The 26082-nt window shown below is 39.4% G+C and overlaps 1 long non-coding RNA gene across 3 annotated transcripts in view; it reads right to left on the reverse strand.

Moving 5' to 3' along the window:
* The window catches only part of LOC113959181, a 39959-nt gene extending 33869 nt beyond the window's left edge, over positions 1-6090 (reverse strand). For all 3 annotated transcript variants that reach the window (XR_003531727.1, XR_003531728.1, XR_003531726.1), the window contains exon 1: positions 6006-6090. This is a non-coding gene — a long non-coding RNA (uncharacterized LOC113959181). The remainder of the gene's footprint in view (positions 1-6005) is intronic.
* Positions 6091-26082: the final 19992 nt, after the last annotated feature.

Below are 26082 nucleotides of genomic sequence, written 5' to 3' on the forward strand. Positions count from 1 at the left end.
GAAAAGACCTCTGAGATCATCGAGTCCAACTATGACCCAACACCACCCTGTCAACTGGACCATGGCACTAAGTGGCACATCTAGTGTCTTCTTAAATACCTCCAAGGACTCCACCACCTCCCTGGGCAGCCCATTCCAACATCTCATCACTCTTTGTAAAGAATTTCTTCTTAATGTCTAACCTAAAACTCCCTTGGCACAGCTTAAGACTTTTGTCCTACTGCTGGTTGCCTGGGAGAAGAGACTGACTCCCACCTTCCTCCAATCTCCTTTCAGGTAGTTGCAGAGAGTGAATATTTCTCTTGCTGTCTTAACAGAAAAATGAGTAATTCCCATCTTTTGTTCCTCAAAGAGACCAGCAGTGGTGTGACACTAAGGAAGCTGAAGTGAGGCACTAGGATCTTGAAAGCAGAGGTGAGTTGAGTCCATAATAGCCGCTACAGTGCAGAGAAATGTCATTGACCTCACTGCTCAGGAGTGTATTAGCCCAACGCCAAAAGACGAGCTTAATTTACTACCTCAATTTGCAGCAGACTCCATTTCCATGTGCCCTAGTTGGGCATATCAATATCTCTCCTGTCAGGAGAGTGCAGGGTTTTTTTTTCCAACCTTGTGGTAATGCCTACTCCCTTATGCAGCTTTGTCTCTATCCCATCCAAGCTTTCTGTGTGCATTGGTGAGGAAATAACAGCTCCGATCACCAAGTTAACAGTACATGGGCTTAACTGAGACCTGTCATGATGACAGTTGTTTCATGTTCTCGACCATGTCAACAATCCAGATGCAAACACCATAGAAAGTGTTGTAGCAGGGATTAGGTAGTCTCTGAACATGTCAGACGAGACCCAGCAAGACCAGGTTTTGCATGTGTCAGGTTGTTACCATGGAAAAGACAAGACAAGACAAAGGAAAGTTGGTGGCATAGAGAAGGACATGGATGTGCACAGGGAACAGCACTGAACAGGCATGAGCTGGGCATGGTGAAGAGTGGAGTGGTGTGGCCAGGGCAGCTGGCCCCAAGTCAGAAAGCAGCTACCCTGTACTGAGCATTTGCCTTCCAGTCAGCACTGTGTTTTAGCCAAAGCCAAATGACAAAACTGGAACTGAAATGTGGCCAGTGCCTATAAGTAGCCCTTCTCCTGATGAAATAACAATGGTGTTTTGATGAGTAGAACAGCAGAGGGACATTTTGGAGGAAAACTTAATATAAAATGACAAATTTCTATGTTGGTGACAGAGGGGCTCAGGTATTATCCAAACATCATCTGAAATAGTGGCAAAAGAGAGGTAAATGGCTACAATGCAAGGTATGAATCCCGAATATCCAATCTCTTCTTACAGGTTTGTTCTATGACTGCACCAGTTTTACCAAGAACTATTGACTGGACCATTTTGCAGGGAACTATGTTCTTCTGGTTTCCCAAAAATGACCCAACAGCAATGTTGGTATTGAAACAAATGGTGTCTGATTCTGCTTGGCAGGGAGTGGGATATTATTCTTTACTGTTAAACTGTGGATGAAATGTAAATATTTTCACTGTGTCTAGTGCTTCTTCGATGCAGCTGTGCAATACTCCTCAGCTGAGCAATCTCCTGAGAGTGGTGTTTGCTCTTTGGTCCTTGGGACTTTTCAGGGTCATGGTGGCAGCATGCAGCTCTCCCTTATAGTGGGATTTTGATAAGGAATGCTTCCCTACTATAGCTCCAGAAATACAATGAATTAGACTGAGGTGTAAGTAATTTGTATTGATGCATTTCCAGCCCCAAGGCTGGGAGACCCCCTAATTCCCTGCTTTCTCCCTCTAGCAGAAAATGGGAGGAGTTCCCACAAAAGAAATGGGGAGAGAGCGCAGACTTGAAGGTAAGCCTGGCTCAGATGAGAAGATTAAAGGCAATTTGCTATTCACATTGAAATGACTTCGGAGCAATGTTCTATAAATATTAGATATTTCATCAGTTTATTTTTATCATATGTAAGCATATTCCTTCTCCTTCCTGAACATAAATGAACTGACTTAATCCTACTCTTTTTCATTTAATAGAATTATTATTCCTTTTGCATCTCCCCTGCTGCTTCATATCACTGCTGAGTATTTATTAAGAACTAGTAAAATTCATGGATTTTGCTGGCTTGCCAGGTACCGAAAAATACAGAAAGTGGGCAAAGGGCAATCTTTTGCGCTTACTCAACAGGGAATGCTATAACACACTATTAGATTATTTAAAGAAAAGTAGTAAAATTGTTGAAATGAAGCAACAATTTTCATATCTCATGACCCAATCTTGCAAAGGGCTGACGCGGCAGTTTGCAAAAAAACTGGGATGATAAGCAGGAAGACTGTGGCAGTTTCAGTGGCACAATATGACATTATGGGAAACACTCAGGACCAGGAAACACAATTTTTTAATATGTTTCATTCTGGGGATAAGTCTAATAATTTTTCTCTGAAATACAGAGTTTACACTGCAAATTGAAGAGCCTAGTCAAAATGCTCTCCTCAGTCTTCCCCATTCCCAACACCAATTTCCTTTTATTTTTTTCCCCCCATTTTTCTTTTTTCCTTATTTTTCTTGTTTTTCTATTTTCTTATGATTCCTCCAAAATCCTTCACTTTCTCCAGGGACCTAGTTTTTAAAACTGTTATCCAAAAGAGAAGATAAAGACCCTACTTCTCAAAAAAATCTGTACATTTAATTTGCATCTAAAAGATGTGGGCTCATGTTAACATGTTTGATATTTGCAAATTCAAAATGTACCTCACAAAACTTCTCCAAAAAGGAATTATATTAATTGTGCAGGGAAAATTCCCAGCTCATATTTCTAGTAAACATATCTTGCAAACCAGTATATTATTTTGATAATTTTGTTTTAATTTTATGACCACATCTTAATTATAATAAGTAACAACATATGTAAAACCTTTATCATGTTAAAAAAATAAATATTTTTTTCAAACACCCGAATATATGTAGGAGTCATCCAAATAGTGAAAAATGTCCAGGGAGACCTTCAGAAATAATTAAGAATGTTTTATTCAGGTGTTAGTAACATAAGTGAGCCAAAGGTGGAAATCACTCGTTCACCTCCCCTTGGTACTGAGATTACTCTCTCAAGCCTAGTCTCTGGCTCCATAAAAAAGCTATCTTTGTTTCTCGCAAAAATATTAAAGTGTCGCATCAGAAAAGATGACACCCACATAGATCACTTGAAAGATTTCTCATTGCTTCCAAAAATGCCAAGCTTCACTGCGTGCACTGGGATTGTCTTCTAAAGAGAAAGGCACCAGGTTCCTTCTTCTACCTGATTCCAGTAGAACTAAAGTTGCAAAAATGAACATAGAATAATTCAGGAGAAAGAACTGAGGAAAGATATTATTGTATCATTAAGAAATTATATCCCGCTGGCTCAGGAAAAAGCCTCCAAAATTGTAGAAATGACAAACACAGAGTGAAACTCTCTAATAATAGGATTTATGGCTCTATGTTTTATTTCATGTGGGTACTTCATGCTTAAACAAGTAAACTGGCATTTTGTGCCTTGAAGTGTCACTTTGCATCCATAATACAGGATTATTTAACGATTCCTGAATATATTCTTCGCCTTGTGTTTCTGTGCATGTACACATACATAAATAAAAATGTACATATACACTATACATATACATACTACATATGTATGCTTTATGCATAAACACACACACACGTATATATATATATCTCTGTCCATCCACAGATAGATATTTAAGTTCTTCCCAAACCTCATTTTGTGGAATGCACTGGGTATTCTTTATTTTTCTTACAAAGCCATTAGGATGTAGAAAGCCATGCAGAAGTTCAGCTGTCGTATAGAGCTTCATGTTTAAAATGGTGATCAGTCCCAAAAAGTAGGGAGAGTGTATGCATGCAAAAAGCATGTCTGAAAAATTAAAACTGATTCAGTGTCCTCATCACCTCCATCAATGATATATGGAAGGCAGTAGGATTTGTGGTCTGGTACCACTAAAGACTGATTCAAGAAAATTAACAATATAGGACCATGTTGTAAAATGTCTTGATTGACCACTCAGAGAAACTATAAGAACCACCCTGCTGATGGCCTGGGAAGACCTTGTAGATTTGCAGAACTCACAGAACATGGAAGGATGTTCAGAAATAGGGAACAATAACCCACATTACAGATTGGTTTAGCTTAGGGCAACTCGTAGTACAAAAGTTTATATGCATCTTCATTTAATGCAGAATACATGCTTTCAGCTCTGGATGGAAACTTTCAGGAACAACCTGAGTAGGATGAATGTGTAGGTCTGAGAAACTAGTTTTGTAAAGATCCTGAAAAAAAAAAAATTGTGGAGGAAAATAAGGTGAGGGAGTTGTGATGTGACCCTCATTTGTTCATCACCTGCTCAGGATATATAAAAATCTATAATGGGACATATGGATCTCAGTCTATGACTTTCTGGAAGAGTAGAGCCTGAGCACCTGTGAACTTCTCAGTCAGACTGGATCTATCTCATTAATTCAACCCATTCACACTATGGATGATTTGAGCTGGAGCAGCAGCTGAAATACTCTTTCACAAGGTAAAGAAAAAGGGTGCAGGTCATGGTTGTTGCTGTGCTTATGGTCCGTCTTGCTCTTCACCCTACTGAATAGTCACTGCCATAGGTGAGCTTAAGGAAAGCAAATAAATTGTCATTAAGCAGATTCTACTTAAATGAATAATCACATGGAGAAATATCACTGGAAGGAGGAAAAGGGGTATAAAAAATGTTTATGGCCAATTAAAAAGTGGAAACTTCATACAGAAAAGCAAGGATTCTGAATTTGATATACTCAGGGGACCCAAGGAAGAGACCCAGAGGTGAGGCAACAGGAAGTTGTGACAGTGAAATTTTGCCTGATCTGGAAGAGTAGGTGTCTGAGAGGCTAATAAGTCATCTCCAAGAGAGGAGAGAGAAAGTCTTGTCATTGACAGTGCTGGAGGTTAGAGGAGCAGAGATGATTTCAAGGGCAGCCTTGAAATTTCAGGTCTGGAGGTACTCAGTTTGATATGGGATGGCAGCCAATCCAAGGTGAAACATCCAAGAGAAGGAGCATGACCCTCAGAGCAGGCATGTGCAGCAGAAGTAGAAGTTAACTTGAGAATTGTTAATACGACCAAAGGGATGAATCTCCTCAGCCATAAGGAGAAGTCTAGAGGAAGATGACAGTCATAGACAAAGAACTTGCACTATTATTCGTAATTAGATATGTCTTTGCTTCTCATTTATCAACACCTCATTTACCCAATGTGCAGGTTCATAGGCAGTTAACAAAATGAGGAGCATCCTGGAGCACTAGTCTACAGAACAGAGTAGCAAATGTATGGTTTTACAGGGGAGACAGAAGCAGATAGTTTAAATGGCCTTCACTGTCCCGAACACTAGAAAAACTAGGCACTTCTCACTGTACAAGTTTAGAAGCTGACTGCAAACTTTCATGTAGACAGAAATACGACATCTGTATGTAGAAGCATACAGATGCATACAGCTTTTAGCTCTGCCAAAATCTTAACGCTGAAGGTACTCCTTTCCTGATTTTCTCAGGACTGATTCGTTAAAGCGCTGTCATTTTATTGTACTTCCTATTTCAACTAGGTATTTAATAGTAAACAATTCACCACATGATGTCTAGTGAATATTGAAGACTCATTTGTAACAAAATAAAGTAAAACTGCCTGTCTAAGTTTTACTTGGCTCTCCGCCAAGTCCCCAGATCCAACACAAAAAAAACTCCGGCAAAGAGCTAAGGAAAAAAACTATGAAAAATCAAAACTAGCCAAACTATATGAAAATAAATGTATTTATGTTATATACAGTTATATACAGTTGAAATACTATGTACACTCAATTCCAAAAGGGAAAGGGAAGGCGGGGGGGAGGAGAAAGGAACAAAACCAAAATAAAATATACACGATCAAAAAGTCAATATCTAGCAACTAAAAAATTAACAAAAGAATATCTTACTACTCTCCTTGGGACAGCACAATTGCACTGGACAACCGCTGGCACCTTCCACCTCCCAGGTTCCTACTAGGCCTCACTAGGCCCCACTCTCCCACACAGCAGAACCGACAGCAGGGAACTCGCGCCTCCAGAGCCACCAGAAGAGAAGGCGGCGAAGGTCTCTCCTCCCTTCTTCTTTATACCCTTGGCTTATGTAAAAATCATAGGGAATACTGGGTAATCTGGCCACTTCCTCGGTTACAAACTAGTCACCAAGGAAGGTCTAGACTAAAACTACCACACTGCCCAAAGTTAAAAAAGCAAATATGTAAAACAAACTTTTGCCTTTTTGAAATCAATTAGTTTTGAAACATCTCTTACACCAAAGCAAAGCAAAGCAGGAAAGCAAAGCAAACAAGGATGCTGGAGAGACAGAGGATGGAACCAGACCAAATAACAGATCACAAACCTGGGGAATCAACTAATATGCAAATAGTGGTAATCAACAAGGATAACAGGAAAAGTGTGATCAAAGCTAAACTCTTCTGATATGAATGACTCCTATGATATGCTGGAAGTGCATTAGCACCCTGTAACCACAATAAAAGAGCCAAACAAAGTAATTCAAATCAAAGAGTAGCACACAGAAAGAAAGAATACATAATAAAGTAACACGGGGTAAGCAGGTTCCACCTCTTGCCTACAATTAACTCAAGAAAGTGAAAAATGGTCTCACTGAGATGCATGATATTAAAGCAAAAATTAAGGAGGGAAAAAAACCCAAATCCAATAATGACAGGAAAAAAACAAACCAGCAGCCAAGATTCTGCATAAAAGAGCTGAAAACATTTGAAGAAACGAAAACACGATGAAACACAGCAAGCCTCTCAGGGCCCATGGAACTAATTAAGCTATGTTGCCTAGGGATCCTCTATATTCCTTATCTTCTCAGGTGGTAAACCCATCTCCCCTGGTTCCTGTGAATCCCACCTCCAGCATCTGTTATGTATCCCTTTCAGTATACACTGCTATGTCCGTGGTTTTATGGGAACTCTTATTGTCCTTCTATGTCACAGCCCCACAGTACCGTAACAATTCCCTGATAGTAGCCTTCCCCATTTGCCCACCCACCTTCCATGTCCCTTATGCCCTTCAATGACACCCTCTAGCATGTCCCACATTCCTGGCATCCCCACTTTGGATTCTCCTCACTCCCATGTGCCCTATGCTTTACCAAGTCATAGAACTGCAGAGATTGGAAGGACTTCTGGATGTTTGCTGCCTGCCCTTGTCCAAGCAGAGTCAAATAGAACAGGTTACTTGAGGCCATGGCCAGTTGGAGTTCCTCCAGGAACTCCACAGTCTCCCTGGACAACTTTTGTCAGTATTTGACAACCTTCATAGTAAAACAGCTTTTCTTATTTTTAAGTGGAATTAACCATGCAATAGCTTTGTTCTGTGACCCCCAATATATCCCCCAGTGTGACCAGCTCTGAGTCATACCACACTCACCTGCTCGGAGTACCCTTAACCTCAAATCTACATGTCTTGCCCCTGCATGCAGAGGTTGGCATCTCCCATGTCTTCTACCTGTGTGCTTTGCTTGCTGGCCAGGCAGAGGCTTTGCCCCTGGTCAGGATGTGATTGGCCATGCACATGAACAATTGGCAGCCTTTTGGTTGTTAGGTAAACCAAATATAACCACCAGGGCTGACCTCTCTCTGTTTACCCTGGTGATTGTCTTAATAAGGTCCTTTCCTCTATGCAATCATCACCAGAGATCTCTCTGACAAGTAATTGTGCCTTCACTTGGCTCAAAACAGGCAGCGGCTTCAAAAACTTTTGACAGGTGCTAACAAAGAAAGCCCAAACTTAAATGAGGATGTTTATTCCTTCCCATTGACAGCGCTTTTAGATTAGACTCTGAAGCTACTTTTATATTTCCAAAGGTGGAAGGAATTAGGCCGACAAATAACATAAGAACCTAGACATAGACTACACTGAGAATAAAGAGGTGAGACTGGAGACAGTCTTGTGACCCAAAGAGAAATTTCAGATGTTCATGATGGGTATTATTACTATCTCTCTTCTGTCAGCGAAACTATATGAGAGTCAATAATAAGATCATTTCTGTAAAAAAGGCAGCATACTTCAAAAATCTTAAACCACCCAGTGTATTCCATACAAATCACAGCTACTATGATCCCTGGGCATTGGTCTTTTTAACAAAGCTTTCAGGGAGCAATATGATATTTCAGCAAGGTAAAAAAAGGCCTGATGCCAAATTCACTTGATAAATCGGTGAATGGCACTGAACACACCTCAAGCTCAGAGACCATTTTTCTTTCTTCCAAGAAATCTGCAGAACAAGATTCATATAAAAATAGGTTGTAATAAAAAACAGATTGCCTGCAGAAAAGAGTAAAACTGTTCTAAAGTAGAATCTATGAATGGAATGAACTAATTTAGTAACACTGAAAAATATCACAGAGACCAGCTTCCAGCTGAGACAAGTTTAGTAAAGCACCTCCTGGCTTAATGTTTTGGCTCACCTGGTGGAAATGCATTGAGGGTCTCAGCTGGAGCCTCAGCTGTGCTAATGTGCAGGACATACATTGGAAGTCCAGATACCAGATGGGGGATTTTGCTTACTGCTTAAATTGGCTCTCACGGCTGTCCACCAGTTGGCAAGCACAAGAGCATTTTAGGTTTGTATTATGCTAAAAAGCACAACGGCAAAGGGGGGAAATGAAGAACATGACTAAAAAGATAACCCTATTCTCAAGCAAACATAGATATGATTGCTTTCTGTGTGATTATAGAAGTCTTGTATTTGCCATTGAAATCTGGTATGTAATGATTCTCATTTTAAAGACAATGTAAATAAAAAAATACCATTGTACATGCTACATGTATATACATATATAGATGGAATTTTAGCTGAAATACTGAAATCCAGGAATCACTATTGATATTTATGTGTTTTGGAATCTCAACTGTGAAAGCTACATACTGAGGTATGCCCTTTTTTGCTTTAGCATATTGAAGCTATTTCCAAAGCTACCTTTCATTGATTTGGGAGTCAGACATTTGACTGCCTTTGAGAAGCTTCAGTTTATTTTTAGCTTAAATTTTCTGCATGGCTGCACACATATTTTGCAAGGATAATGCTGTTTGGTCAGATGAAAACCATTGCACAGCCTATCTCCAGTTCAAGTTTCATTATTTGAAATACAGTCCTATGCTCACCTATCAAAACAGCTCCCAGACTTGAGCTAGGGACCTGAGCAACTCAGAGTGCAAATAGAGTCACTCCATGATATTACATGTACAAAAGTCAATTCAGTTGGCTGGTAAACTGACACTTTGGTCTACTAAGGCTACTAAGTCCAACCTCAGAGGTAGTACAGTATTTTCTATTGCATTTGTCACAATGTGGCAGAAAGTCCTCCAGCTCTACAATCTTTGGAGGCAAGACAGAATTTCACTAATGTGCGGGATTCTGAATCTCCCTTGGAGGACCTCATGGACACTTTTGGTCATGTCTCACACAGAAACTAAAACGATTTTGGTAATTCCAATCAGCATACGCACTCCTGTAGCTAAATGATGCATATGAAGTTGTTGTCAAAGTAGAAAACATAGTAATAAATTAGAAAAATATGCTACAATGGGAATATGTAAAAAATTACAGCTATTTTCACACCTTCCCATTTTACTATATCATTCAAATCACTGTACTTTGCTATCTTTACTATCTTTTGTTTACTCTTACCTGCTTATTACTTCACTGTCACTTTACTCTATAACTATCCTTTTCAACTCAAGCATCCCAGAAATTCATAATACATGTCAGGAGAATTTGGATCAGGATCCAATAGAGGTGACATCTTGATCCCTTTGTGACCATTGAAATAAGAATGATTAACGTCAGTGCCTGAGGCTACAGTGGCACGTGGATTGCAGGTGATTCCAAACCGGAACATCGTGCTCAAGATTTATAGACCTATCTAGGGACATCTATCTCATTTCCAGCTTTCAGCTTTTGGCTAAACAGAGATCTCTCATTCTTAAAACCAAGTTACGTTCCCAGAGAAAGGAAGGAATTTTTAATTTTTAAATTTAAGAGCTTTAATGCTCCTCTGAAATGGATTAAACCCTTAGCCTGTGGTAAAGAATACATAAAGCGGGTAAATTCGAGACAGAAACTAGCCATTTTCTATAAATTATATAAGAAAGTTATTCAAGACTAGTGTTTCAGCACAAGAACTCAAAAGAAAACTCTCTAAGAGAAATTAATAGCTTTTGCTGATAACTAGTTTTGATTTGTGAACCAAAAGCATAAAATAATGAGGCAAATAATCCTCAAGCAGAATAATTAAATTCCTATCAATTGTGACATAAGGACAGAACAGTCCTTTAAAGCTCTGGAGGTACCTTTATAAAGTAAAGATCATCTACAACTACAGTGTTTAGTTATTTGCAAAACTTCTCTATATTTTCTGTCTCCATAAAAATTGCTATTCTAAACTGATTTGCTTTTAGCATGGTTATTTTTCAAGCCTCAGAAGTAAATATTTTCATGTTTCATCATTCTTATGTGGCACTGAGCGCTTTGGTTATCTCATACAGTTTTGTATCCTGGGTTGGATTACCATCACGGCCATATCTGGTGTCTTTATGTCTGTGGTGATGTTCAAGTTTGTCTTTCTACTCAGTAAGCCATTGTGCAAAGGACACCACCACCACTGCATCTTGACTGAACAACCATGAGACCCGCCTCCTGCACAGCTGTCAGTGCAAGTAGCTCACAGTTCTGTGTCCTGAGGATTTCATGGTGATGATCAAGGACATGCTTTGAAAACGGAGCTGCTGGTGAGGGCATGTAGATGGTTCAAGCACAGATTTGGAGCTAAAACTGGTCCTCCATAATCTTGCTCTGATTTAGACAAATTGCACCCTTGAACCTTATCTCCAGTCTGGATCTACATGGCCATACAGATTAGGTTTGTGGTACACTTCATAATTCACAATTCACACAAGCTCTCTGTGAGTGTGGTGTAGCTTTCTTCCTTATCATACATCCAATATTTTCTCCAGAGAAAGCCAGGATTTGAGGGGAGACCATACTCATCCATTCAGGTTTCTCCTCATATGCCTGTGGAGATGTAGCCCAGCTGTCCCCTGAGAGACCAGGATACCAGCATAGATTGCACAGTCTATGTATAGGACCTGGTTCACCCTTGGGAGAGGCTTCTCTCTCTCCGTGGAGAATACAGGGACCTTGGGGTAATTAGGCTTCTGTCCTAAAATCTTACAGCCAGGTGATATGAATTCAAGCAATCTTTAACTGAAGCAAGCTGACACTCAACATCCAATAGTGAGGCTGATACAGAATACAATCAGGTTTAGGTCAGCTTGTCAGAGTAACAAAGCCTGTTTAAAAGAAATCAGAAATTCATTAAGAAACATATTGAGATTTTATTAAAATACTGATGTTTTGTAACCTTTTTTCAGTTCAGGTACTTGGATCTCACACTTAGTAAAACTGCAGTGAACACTGCCTTCCTGTTTAATAGGCATTGAACTGTTAGGATTTACTTAATTGTTTGTTTATTTTTATAGATTTGGAGGTCTCCCTTTGTTAAGGCACAAATTTCCCCCTATTTTAGTACAGATATTTTTATTTTCAGCTACAAGATAAAAGTCAGTCATAGCGTAAAAAATCCTCTGTATGTTTCCAAGAGGGCCCAGAAATGAATTTTAATGTCTAGAGTATTTGCATTTCTTCTTCCATTAAAGAGAGGAAGGAGCATAATCTTGGCATTATCTTGATTTATACTTTATGGGAATGTATGTAAAAGAACATAAATACTATGACTGCAATTTTGTATCATATTTCATGTAGTTTTTTCTTTTTTTTTACTAGTGCTTCCCAGTTTCATCTGCTTACCGCTTTCCTCATGAAAGAAATAAGCATGTTGATATAAAATGGTACATCAAATACACCTGTGAACATGCATTGCTGTTTACAGGATTTTAGAAAATAAAGAAGTTTGTTTCCAAGCTTCTGCTTTGCTAGAGAGAGAGGGGATAAATAGCTTTGGTTAGTATCTTTAAAAGTGCTGATAGGCATAAAATTTTGAGCTGCATTTCTGCTTCACTCATACATTAAAAAGAGGTTGGAGGGTTCTTAGGAACAGAAGGAAATGGAATTAGAAGAATAGGATTGCTTAGCAGAGTAACTAGAAAAGTCCTGGGCTCTGGGGTTGGTAATAATGCTAGAATTAATGTAACTAGCCATATTGCTGTAGCCTGCAACTGTGAAAAGCATTCTGGAAAAAAGAAAAAAGTTGTGTATGCTTTTTACATGTAATGGAAGTTTATTTCCTAAGATTACTGTTGGAGCAGAAAACATATTTCACATTAATATCACTTAATATGTTATTCATTGCCCCGGGCTCCAGAAATGAGCAGTGAATTAGGTCATGGTGAATAAATACCTATCAGTGTCCATCAAATGACATTCCTCATTTCCTTTCCCTCTTTTTTTCGTTTCATGTGGTATCAAAATCTCATTCTGTTGTTTATCAGGCAGTACATGACAGAGCAACCCTTTCTGGGGGCAGCCATAAATATATAGTTCCCATTACAGCTAGCATCAACCTCAATACAAAGGGTAAGGCTGATGTAAATCCTCCTCATTTTGATGAAGTATGAGCTGCATTTGGTCAAATGAGCACAGTTTAAATGACCTTCAACTAATTACCTCTCAGTGTCATGGCAGAAGGCCAAACTAAGGGCCAGCTCAAGCTGCTGGAGCTGTGGGGTCTCCATGCTGTACCCAGATCCATCACTTCTCCCTCCCCTTGCCTACAGGTTGACAAGAACTTATTGTAGCAAATGCTGGCTTATGAATAATGACTTCTGAAGCTGCTCATCAGCAAATGATAGTTGCCCAACCTTTTTCTTTTTTTTTTTAAATGATCCCATTTTCTTTTTATCTCATGTCCTGTGCCTCAGACAGTTGTTGATATATTGCTATTTTGATATACATTGACATATAGCTCCTGAAGGACTACATAAGTGATGCAGGCTGCTGCAACAGTTAATTTATAGCCTGCAGACACAACCTTAGCTCTCGGTGATGCCCAAAATTGTGTGCAGGTGACACTCTCCGTCGTGCAAGAGGCAGTTTCTCACACCTCAGCATTACTGGATAATGGAAGCTTAGCAATCTACTTCATAAAAATATGATCAGAGCATTAAAATTAATGGGACAGGAAAGATTAGTGACCTGCATTTAGCAATGCACAAATGTTATACGACTTTATTTGCCACTGATACCTGTCCCAGGCTCACCACTGGCCCTGTGGCTGCTTTGTTGCATTCAGTGAGAGCCCAGCACTACCCATTAGAGTTAAAACTCGCCAGGCACTGCCAAAGAAAGAGTGAACAGAGGTCTTCTAGAGAAAGTTTCTTTTGAAAACAGAGATTTAGGCTTGCAACCTGAATTAAAAAAGAAAAATTGGCTTCTTTTTTGTGTGATAATTCCAGTCAGCTAATGAGAGGATATTGCTTTTTTGTCACCTGACTGGAATGACAACTAGTTTTGGATATACAGTTTCCCATTAGGGGAAGATTCACTTTAAATACCTCGTTAGGGAACTGTTACTATTTTAGGGGAATGCCCTGAAGCGCCTCCACCTTGTCCATTCTATTAATGCATTTATACTGCTTTAGTTAAGACTGTGACAGCAAAGCTGTCATAGATACTGTATTTTCAAGGGGCCATGGGATCTTTTTTAACACTGTAATGTGGTCATAAAAACGTGCTTTGGGCTGCAACGTGTATTACAAGATGTGAGCCAAGAAGCAGACTCATTTGACCAAAGTAAGCCTTACCATCTCAAATAGTTGGGGTTTTTTTACATTCTACATGTGCCAACACATTTTAGTGACTAGGATAAAATTTTGCTGGATTACCTTTGAGCAAGAGTTCCTAGCAGTGCAGGGGAATATAGAGGAGCATGCATTCAGTGAAGAAAGGTGTCTGCCTTTCTCTGGTGCCAGGAAAATAGAGACAAAAGTGAGTATCATCCTGACAATACAGCCTCACTGAACACTAGACTAAAAAGTTGAGCCACAATTAACCCAATCCAAGGCTGACGGGAAGAACATTAATGGTGGTGACATAGGCAGGTGGGACCATGGTCTTCCCTATATGTAGGTATTGTGAGACATCATAGAATTAGTCTGTGCTCATAGCATCTGACTTGGCTTTACTTCATTCATTTGGTGCTGCTTTGAGCTGTGCTTCATGTTGCGCACTTAGAAGAATTTTCCTGCCTCAAATATAGAACAAATGTCTGTATCACTCAGGCAGGAATTCCCCTTTTGCTATGGCAAGGGTTTTAAGAAAGAAAGCCAAAACTGTCTTTCGACTCAGCCACAAGGGTCCAGATTTTTAAAGAACACATGGACAAATGGACAAGAGGGAAATGGTCAGGGAAGTTGAAGTGAATCAAGAAAATGTGGGAAGGCAACATGAGTAAGCTACTGCATGTTCAATCACTATGTGGATGTTTCACTTGAAAATAAAATGTTCTTAACTGGCTGTGGATAGCTCCTAGAAGATACTCAGTGTAAGAATGTCGACTTTACAAATTTAATTCACGAACCTCACCTCCTCTGGGTACCCTTGTGCAGATGAACTCCAGCGAACACAGCAAGTGACTCTTGTCAGTTAAGCTGGATCTCTGCAGATAACTTCTGTCTAACTGACACTACTTTTTATTTATTTAAACTGTACTCCGATAAAGACTCAAACTTTCTACCTAGGCAAAGTTTCCACTGAATTTTAAGGAAGGACTGATGCAAACTTCAGATTTTGGTCTCCAGAATGAGAGGAGGCTTTTGGGTGGGTGGGGAGGAGTCCTAGAGACTCTGGGTCAGTGGATATAAGAATTATTGGAAGTAACAAGTGAGATTACAGACTTAAATATTGAGGTTAATAATGCTACCTGGTAAATAAAGTAAACAGAAAAAGCTGGAACGTTGTACAGATAAAAAGCAAGATAAATGTTCAATAAAGAGGAAAAATTATGTTCCTATTCAGTAAACAAACTAAGAGTTTGCAGATACTGGACAAGACTCAGAGCTGTTTTGGAAGGTGAAGTTTAAGTCTTGACTAAAGCCGGCTAAAACATTTTCATGTTTTTAAACAATTCTCTTCCTTGAATATGGGCAGACACCATATCAGCCAGCAATTGCAGCTCCAAGGGGATGTGCAGGAGAGAGCCATGACATCTAAGTCACACCTGAATATACAGTCATGCTTCAAGTCCATCTTCTGTCTGAACAGTGGTGGACTACACTAACATCACTCTGAAAGGCTGGATTGGTCCAAGGTGAAAACAGGACAGGGAATAAATGGTAGGGTTAACCACGAAGCAGAGTGGTAAATGAAGGGCTGGTTGGTTTAGGGCTCATGTTTATTCAATTCTAATTACACTAGGTTGAACTATTTAATGTTCCTGCATAGCCACAGGGAGCCTATCTTTCATTGTGAAAGGGATGCTGGAGATAGCTATATTTATATTTAAAAGAATTTGTGCTAGTGTGTGGCATCTCAGCAGTCTTTCCTACATCTGAGGATCTGAACAATTTTGTATTGTTCTTGGAATTGTCTGGGGTGCACAAAAAATCCTAGGGGATGGGTATTAAATCTGGGGTAGCTCTAGCTGACAAATTCATTACAGATAAATTGGCATTACTGACCATTGTTTAAAGCCACTGGACACTAGATTTGGCAGATTGATTTAACTGTTCTTTTGTCTTTTCCCATAGATAATTTTTATCTTCTCTTGCTTCAAAAGCTAACTCTCTTCCTTTGAAGGACAGTAAATTTGGTAGGGTTCACGCTAAGCTTCTTGAACTTAAATCCAGCATGGATATCCCCTGACTGAATCAACTTTAACGTGAATTGTACATATCTAATATTTCAATTATACTCCACAGCAGCTGAAGACTATGTGAATTCTAGTGCTAAATTTAATCAAGTGCTCCTCCAATATGGAAGAGAATGGATCTCCAGAATTAATGGAAAGAGACAAAAAGAATCAATTCCTGGGCTCTTGGTTCTGTCCACTCTGAATCAGGGGATGTCCCAGAGAAAAGACCTTCAGTAACAACTGAAGCCTGAAGTCTGACAATGTGAGAACTTAAAACCACAAGGTATGAAACCCATGAAGAATGGTACACTTCAACTGGACTGTAGAATCAACAAAAATTTAATAAGTTAATCAGATCATCACCGTTTGAATGCACATAAATTTGAATTGTTCCCCCATTATGAAGTGCTTGTCCGTAAATTATTGCAGAGAAAGCCATTTTCAAATTAATGTTTCAGCTATTAGAAAATACAAAGGGCATTTTCATTAATTGGAAGCAGCTTTTCTTCCTCTCTCTTTATCATTACCTTTGTTACTAAGAATCAGTTTAGTGCTCAAATTTATTGATGTGTATGATTCAGCAGCATTATTTGTTTAGAATTTGTCCTACACCTGGTGGAATAAACTCATTAAGTGCAAATGAATAGTTATGTAGTCATCAACTAAAATGAGTCACTGCAGTTCTCATTACAGTGCCTTTGAACACAGCTGGAAAGAAAGTCTCTGTGAAGGTTACAGCTTCCCTCTCAGAGGTAACCACCATTAATTTTCATCCCTGCTTTGGAATGGCTTCAGAGACTCATTCTTCAGCAGAAGACTGTGGGTCCTTCTTCTATCTGAGAATGTATCAAACCAGCCAGCAAACTATTTCATATTTCTGCTGCCACAATGTATTTGTTTTCACAGTGTATAGAAGCTTGCATTGAGAAAGGAGAATATTGTTTGCAAAAACAGCTACTTCAAAATGACTATTTTTAGAGATAAATATTATGTACATCTCTTACACCTGACAAACTTTCTGCCACTGAAGGTTGAAAGAAGAGGAGGGCTTGTAGACTGCAGGACTCACTAGGTTCTCTATTTCAGTAAAACTGCCCACAAGGACAGGAATTCCTCATTTCATGTTAGAACTCTTGCAAGGGAACGTATTGTAAGCAATTAAGGCTAACTAGGGCATTGACTTCATTTTTTGAGAAATAACTCTCCACAAGTACTTGTTTGGATGCTTCATAATACAGGTAGACCGAACTCCATTTTGTTGATACCCATACCATGTTAGCACCAGTTTTGATGTCCTGTATGACAGGGACTTGTAAGTTGCTAGCAATAGGGCAATATACCTCAAGGGAACAAAGGATTCCTACTCACTTTTTACTAGCAACTGGAATAACTTAGTGCACCAGAGGCAAATATCTATAAACTGATACAGCCTTTTTCAAAGTCAAATGCATCACACTGTATTTAGTATAAGCCTTTTGAAAATCCTATTGCACAAGAGCCGCTTCCCTGAGAATGCTGTATGTTAGAAAAACCATACGGAAAAAAATCACACTAAAACTGATATTATCTAATCATCTTGCTCACAGCTACAAACACCTCAGTTACTTGAGTTTTTCATCTAAACAGTCTTAATATATTTTGTAAGCATGCTGACTATGTTTCATCTCCCTGCTTGCTCAAAGGCTGAGTTCATTTGTCATGAGACCAGAGACATCTATGAAGGGAATGCTTATGGCGTTTGTAATACTGCCCTTAGGCCCATGCATTCCAAAATATGTTGGAGTCCCTCCACTTGCTTTTACAATGCTTGTGGAGCACGGGTATGGTTGCAACAGTGTTTACACAAAATCAGAGCCAATGCCCCCTGAAATCAGCAGGATTTTTTCTTTCAAGTTCTGGGGATTTCAGGCAGAGCATGCCTACAGTCGCGGTTATTTCACTTTAGACAACTTAATAGGAATTAGTTCTAGTTCCTTTTCTTCTTTTTCATTTTTTTTCCCCTGGCCCAGGAACATAATTAAAGACCCAGGAAGACATTGGAAATGCAACCAATGAGACATTTGATATAACGCATGTAAAGTTTGCTTCAATTAGGAATGCAGAATTGTATTACACAGCACATTAAATGGCACATTAGCAGATGTAAATGCTTCCATTGAATTAAAACTGGTTAGTTTGCTTGTTAGATTATTTTTTGTTACAGTAATTGTGTAGTTTTCTGGTATTCAACAGCACACTTAGAAGAACTGTTTCAACTCTTCTCCATGTGTGGGTTCTAGACATGGACAAACATAGCTTTTCTACCTAGACCACTGCATGCAACATGGCACATGAAAGCAACAGAGACAGAAAATGTTCTTTTATGTTGCATATTTAATTCCCAGAAGAAAATAACACTCAAAGATCTAAAATGCTAATTAATTTTAGATGTATTGTACAAACTGCTTCAAATTTTACCTCTGTGCAGGGCATCCATATTCTAAGAATTCACCATTCCCTGGAAGTAAGAAAATGAAAAGAAGAGCATCCAAAAAGGTATCTACAGGACAAAGACAGCAATGCAAAATGGGTAACCTCAACTTGGTTGAAAAATGCTGAGTTATTCCCCAAAAGGTTTTCTCGGGGAAAGACATTTCTGTAGAAAGGCAGATCTTCAGTGCAGGAGAGCAAAGCAGTTGTCAGGAAAAAAATTGCAGAAGCTACTGGTGGAGCAGGAAGGGCTTGTTGCTGTGTTTGTATCTGCAGCAGACTATCTCACCATAAAGATCTGAGGTGTAGCAAAGATACATCTCTGGCAAACTGACCTCCCAGAGCCTTTTTGGCTTTCATCAGTGTCACTGGGAGAGTACACCAAAACAAAACACAAGATGCCACTGAGTATAGAGTCTATTCTCTGCCCTATATGGTACCTGGTACACACAGTTTCTAACCTTCCAGCCCAAATTCCCTATTGAACCTAAATCCAAGTACTTGAACTTAACTTTTCATAGGGTACCCTCATGGGGAGCCAGAGGCAGGGCTGTCCCACCAGTATGTGTGAAACACTCATGATTACTTTTGCCTTCACAGTAATCTAAGATTCTTCAGCCATGAAATGCTGTAATATTTGCTTTCTGAACTATTTAGTCAGTCAGCTTTGAATGACCTCACTGTGTGAATCATCTCAGTAATATTATCTCATTTTCTGACAACTTTTATGTTCACTTGCCTTGTAGCGAAGCTACACAGAAATAAGAAACAAAGAGTAAACTCTTCTTTCCAGAAGGATCAAGAGAGAGTTTTCATTTCCTCATTGGAAGACTTCTGATCCTAAGTAGAGAAAAAACCTCAGTAAAATCATGCCTTTGCTCATACATCGCATTCCTCTCAGTGTGCAAAATTAGATCATTACAAGCTGTAGCAGCTTAATCAAGCAGCCTTTGAAACACAAAGGCCTCTGACTCAAATGGAGTTAGTGGGGTGTAGGTTGTTTTGGTGGTTTTTTTTACTATTGCTCCCATAATCTTTAGTCATTCACGTTTCCACAGAGTGCTTGCTGATGATTATGAGCAATGAAGCTTTGGATCCAGTTATACCTGTGCTTCCATCTGTTGTTGCAGAAACCGATTCTATCATTGTTGCTTTCCTATTAATGACTGATTTCTTGAACTCTTTTAAGATACCTGTTACCGTGCACTCTTCTTCATCAATAGTGTCAGTGGAATAGCTGCTTTTATATTCAAATGTCCTGAGCACAAAAATTGCCAGTTGAATTATATCTGTTCTGGGTGCTGAGCTGAAGAGGAGAAAATACATTAATTTTCAACAGTTTGAGATGAACTGATTCTCCAGTTGTTGAGGCACATCATCTCATAGCAGCTCGAGGTTTGGGAGGATGTTTTTACACCCACTGGCATGTCACTAATGAGAAACTTACTTATCTGTGGATATCTGTGAAAGGTTCCCATGCTCAGACAGTTCTTGCTTCACTTGCATATTCCCAGTGAAAACTTTATTTCTTCCAACAATACAATACCAACCAGGAAACTGTTCAATGGTTTCTTTCTCCTTTTTCATGGATTTTGCAAACTTCAGTTGAGGACTATTCAATAAGATGCTTCCTTCTCTCCTACTGTCCGAAGGACATTTTTGTGTGATCTGTAGTGATGCTTCACATTACCCTATTACCCAGAGCAGCATTGCATGACATTTGAAACTCCAAAACTTGTCTTTATGCATCATCAGTAAAACTCATGACCCCATTCTACCTGCAAGTACAATTCTTTCTCTTTTTCCCCTCCCCAACATTCAAGCTAAATTACTGATGTCTCTGTATTTTTAACCTCTTTTACACAATCTCAGGGTTTGTTCCCCCTACTATCTCTTTTCTCCTTTGTTCAACAGATGAGCTTTATTACCTTCTCCTCTCAGTGCTGCATGGCTAGAAGGCGGGTCCCCTGTTATGTGCCCTCACCCCTCTGCATACAGGTTGTTTCCAAAAGGGACAGAGAAGAGCCCAGAGTCAGACAGAGGTGGGAATCACAGCAAGTCTAAGTCTGCAGTAGGGTCTGGTGAAGAAGGTGACTTGACGGCACTCCTACTTGGTCAAAAGGTCCCATATATGTGTTCAGCAACACTCCCCCTCCTCCGCCTTATGGTAGATCAACATGGCATGGGGAACTTGCTGCCCATCATTGCTTCTGCCTGGTGCTGAGCTCTGCAACTCAGCATCACCACTCACTATCACATCATATCATATGACGAAAGATATAGCAGGTAAGCAGGCATAGGAAGGAAGATCATCAGCGCTCACCAACCCCTTCAGACTGAAACGCAGTCTGTTCCTTTACTTTCCCCCAACACCTTCATAAATGTCCTATTTCTACTAAAGCAGATGGGTAATACAATGAGAGAAGAGAGCTGGTGACCTGTTTTACATGATGAGACGATTACTGTTATATCCTAGTTTACTTTTGGACATGTTCATTTCCAGTTCATGAGCAAACAGGAGCTGTCAATACTTTAACATCTGATGGGTAAACTGGAGTGAGCTTAGCTGACTAGAATACCATAACTGTGTAGCTGAAGGCATTTCTCCTCTCTAGGCTATAATGACAGGAGCATTTTATGTGATCTTTCGTCTCTTTGTTTCCTTCAAAGAAATATGTGTGTGTGACAGATTATATTAATGTGGCTAAGGCTTGTAACCTGTTTATATGTGCAGTGATATGGTAGTTGCAGTTGGGTGGAAGTGGTGGTAATGATGAAGTTTTATGGATATTTGGTAAAACATTTTGAAATAATAAAGTTAAAAAAGCTATTAATGACTCATTCACTTAGTACTGTCATTGTAAACAAAGTAACGGCTATTATACCAGTGTTTTTATGTTTGCATTTGAAAGCAGATTTTCAATAACAAAGCCAGAATCGGTCCAAGACAGATCATAGGTACAGTTAAAAAGCTACATAGTAAAAAGCACAGATAAGACCATTCATTACTGATGTGCAATAGAAAGTCCTAAGGAAAAAGGAAAAAATAATTTGATGTCTCTTCCGACCTCCTTAATCCCCTTGTGGATATTGTGCTTGTTTGACCTGATCTAACTAGGTTTAGCTCACTTTGTTGTTCCTGGAATGTATTACTCCAAATGCTAATGTCAGTATATTCACTTTATTGATACAACCTGCACCATAGTGACAAGAATAGTCAGCTCTTGCATCCTGTAGGTAATTTTACTGTTTCTTATCCTTCTAGTTAGGCATATGTTTTTCTGTTTTATTATTGTACACTTGGACTTAATAAAATAGTATGATAAAAGCAATAAAAAAAGAGTGCATTGAAATTTCAGTATTAAGCCAATAAACACTGAACATGTGATGACTTTTTCCTTGTGTACAGAAGTAGTACTATTTCAAAGAAGCAATAGGAAACACAGAACAAAACCGTATTTAATCTCATCTAGTCTTGGTCTTGTCTGCCTGAAGTCAATCACTTGCTGTCGCAAAGGTACTGGCCAGTACATTCACCCTTGTTAATGCATAGGGCGCACCTGACTTTCCCTCTGGATTAGCTGTTGAATCAGCAAAAAGTGGTCCACAAGATGTTCTAGAAATGAAGACCTGTGGATGAGAGGTAAATCTGAACCTCTGGCATAGCGCTGATGCTCCTCTGGCATATCAGGTTGGATGCAAGGAGCCAGTGGGTCTGTGCAGAGTGGCCCAGCTGGGTGCAGGGTTCTCTAGCCCAGCTCTGAACTGCCTAGTTCAGTGCAGCAAGAAGTGGGGGGGGGGGGAAAAAGGGGAAAAAAAAGCAACTGGGAACTGGGATGGGTTTTGGCCTAACAGTTTTCCAATACGATTCTCAAGGAGCTAAATTGCTTCAAGTAACTGGGTGAAAACCTTCATATTTTGGACCAGTTAAATATGCTGAATTGAATTAAAGGAGCAACAATCACAGAGAGGTATAGGCATCCGTAAGTTTGCAGAAATATTCCATTCTAATCTTTGTTACTTTTCCAAGGAGAAAATTCGTATCTGCAACAATTCTGCACTTTTGGACTTCAAAATTTAGCTATAGAGAAAAATGAGTGCATGGAGAAAAAGCAAGGGTCAACTCTGGGTTTATATTACATTTAATTACGAAATGGTACAGAAGTCTACTGCATCTTGGAAGTGACCAAAACCAGAAAGAGTTTTTGAAAGCTTTTTCTACTCTGAAGGTACTTTAAAATATACATGGTTTGAAAGACTTCGCTCAAGCTATTGACCATCTTCATAATGCTAATGACTATTAAAAAGACCAGTTACATTTATTATATTGGGTCAGGTTGTAAATATGTAAAGAAGGATGACAGGCAATTTAGTAAATTAATGGTGATTGTGTTCATTTTGCAGTATTTACTTTCTTTGAGTTTATCATAATGCTGTACAGCGTTATACGTAATTCCCTGTACAGCACTATGTGTAATTCCCTGTGGAAGGTACCAGTCCCTTAGTACTCAATTCCTTTACCCATTCTTAGCTGTAGACATTTAGTGAAAATAATAATAATATAAAACCCAGCAATATCCTTCACTACCCAAGTGACCACAAAAATTAATAATCTCAGAAAGTCTGTATTCAACCTGACACAGTGAGCAATGCAAATATGGTACAAAGTCTATCTTTACATTTATTTGCAAATGTGTATAGATATGCTTCATATAAATTAATCCTCTATTTCATTATAAGGAAGGAATTATATCTGTGGTCAAAAGGGTGTGGTACAGTTAATCTGATTTAGCACAGCATGGGAAAAATTAATTGAAAGTCAGAACTGCATAGTGTTTATTATAAAGTAATTTCACACCAGCTCAGGATTAGCATGGTAACAGGTGACAATAGGTCATTACTATGTTAATTGAAAGACAGCATGCTTTTGTAAAAAAAGAAAAAAAGAAGAAAAGAAGAAAAAAGAGAGAAAAAGGGATAGAGACAAAATGAAATTAAAAGGAAAAGATATTAAAATGCAGTATTTTATCTAGGGATGTAGTTCTATGGGACATGTTCTAGGGAGAAGATAACTTCTGAAAAGAACTTGTGGGCTTTTGTTGATAACCTTGCATTGTTCACTGTGCATGAAGCATGGCAGATGCTTGATCGTGTCTCCTGTATGAGTTAAGCTGGTCACCTCTCTTTCCACAAGAACAGTCTGCACCTCCAAAGCAGTGGCCAGACGTTTTCAGCTCGCTGACACTGCTCACTGGCCCAATAACATGGAGGTGAAGGTGAGCACAAGGGAAGAGGAGCTTGTATATTTACCTGGCTTGCCCAAAGGCAATGTGGGCCCAAACAAAGCCACGGGGAGCCAGGAGATTTTGCAGCAGTGTTTAACAGAAGAGAAAACTCTGAGTTTGTTCCTTGACAAGAGGATTAACAAAATAAAAAGACTTTCAAAACACCAATGGAAAATTGCCTGTCACTTTGATAGCATGCTGAAGCATGAAACTGGGGCAAGCTCATCCTTCCACTTGAGCTGCAATGCCATTATCCCAGCTCTGAATAGGAATGGGTGCCGCAGTGCTCGGCTGCTCTCCTATTGTGCAGCTTGACAGACACCGATGTGCAGGCATTTCCCGTTACACACTGAGACCTGAGTAAGCAGTCCTGAGCCGCTAGCTTCAGTCCCTTGAAAGAAATCAGGAAGCTATCTTCTCCCTTTTATTTGCATAATAGCAAAAGATGTTAGATCAATTTTTGGGGTTGAAGATGATTTTGCAGGCCCTCCAGTTGACAGGATACAAAGGGCACGATATGCACTTGTGTGTAGGTGAGAAAGACAGAAAAGAGCTCTGTATTAACTGCAGTCACCACAAAAGGACCTTTGCTAATGGAATGTTATAATTTAAACTAGGATACTTCCTGAAACCAAAACAATATGCCTAAATAATGAAGCTAGCTCTTGCTCAAAGTAAATGGAAATTCAATGGCGCAGCTGGACCTGAAAATGGGAAACTCTGATTTTATTTCCTGGAAGAAGTATTTAACTTCTTTGGATATCCTCATTCAGACTGATAGATGAGCTGATGAGGAATATGACCTTTCTCCTCACTCTGCTTCAGAAAAGTTTGCAATTCAGTGTGACACAATCTGTTGTAACATGTTAATTTCGATGCAGTTCTGTCAGAAATACTAAAAGTATGAGACCTTTACATCCCACAATATAATCCTTTCAGATTTCACTCTCACCTCAAAACATCCTGATTAAGGTGCCTACTTATCTAATAAATGTCGAAAGAAAGGAAAGTGTAAAAATTCTTTGATTACTTACTACAAAGAAAAGAGTTCAGACAGAAGATAGTGCCCTTGCATTCAGTGCATGGTACAGTGTGACGTGGTCTGCTGAGATCAAGAGCAAAAGAGTAATGCTGCTCCTGGTCAGACCATACACTGTCCTAAACTACTGCAGGGCTAAGGTAGTAACTTGATACAAGTACCCCTGAGGACAGGTGGGGTAGAAACATCCTCACCAGCCATACAAAGAAGCAATATAATAGATATATTTTTACAACCTTGGCAGGAAAATCTCTTGGGATAGTTAGGGCAAAACAGCCTCAGGCCTTACCATGGCCAGAAGATATGATTTTCCTGATGATAAGACAGACTAGTGAAGCTGAAGAATAAACAATCAGGCTCACCTCTACACACACAGTATTTCAAAAAGGGCTGGTGGTTTCTTCTGGGACCATAGTCTAATTATTGCTCAATAGAATTACTTTAATGGTTTATCTTGTCTTTGCAGCTCAGTCTGTCAAAATCTCAACTTGGGCATTTGCAACAGGCACCCCTGCTCTGATGCTACTCCTCCTCCACAGCCAAGCTGAATCATAAGCAACAGTGCTGCATCCTGCTCACCCCACTGCACCAGCTCAGTGCCCCGAGGCAAAGCTGCTGAGCCACCCATTGCATTGATCTTCCCCTGGGGACTCCCAAAAAGGCAAAACCTGCATATTCCCTCCCCTTGGGTTTCCTATGGTGACGGCTGCTTCTTGGCAACATGCAGGCAACATGTAATTGCTACGGGCAAGACTAGAGCTGAGGGACTTGGAGACGACATCGGCACCACTGTTGCTGCTTCAAAGTGCCAGTGATTCCCCTTCTGACATGGTCTCCTTTTTGCTCTTCATTTAGATAAAAAAAAAAAAGAAAACTAAAAAAAATATAAAAATGCACAAACTCTCAAGTAAGGTAGACAGAGTGGCAATAAGAGTGTGTTATAAACGTGTTGGCGAAACAATTGAGATAAAATAGAAAAAAACCTGTGTCTGAAGCTGCAGCAAATGTAATCTCAAAATGTTTCCAAAAGTAATTTTTTTCCCTATTCATTTGTTCTTGGCTGTCTCTGTTGTTTACTCTGCTGTTCTGTGATCTTTAGCAATAACAGTTCAATTTAAACTCTGAGCAGAAAGGACTCTGTCTTCTCACCTTTCTGTATGGCTCAAAGGTAGCTTACACAGCTGCATTACGGCTTTGCCCTTTCTAGATGAGGAATATGTTGATCTGGTTTCAGCTCATTAACTCTCTAAGGAATCTCTTCCAGCTTAGCTGCCTGCAAGGCTGGAATTGCCCATACTTCAGGATGAGGGCTTTTTTCCTCTTTGAATTTCTGAACGGGTGTCCCAAAAGGC

The sequence above is a fragment of the Corapipo altera genome, unplaced genomic scaffold (genome assembly GCF_003945725.1).
Source record: "Corapipo altera isolate COAL_440 unplaced genomic scaffold, ASM394572v1 1, whole genome shotgun sequence".
NCBI lineage: Eukaryota > Metazoa > Chordata > Aves > Passeriformes > Pipridae > Corapipo > Corapipo altera.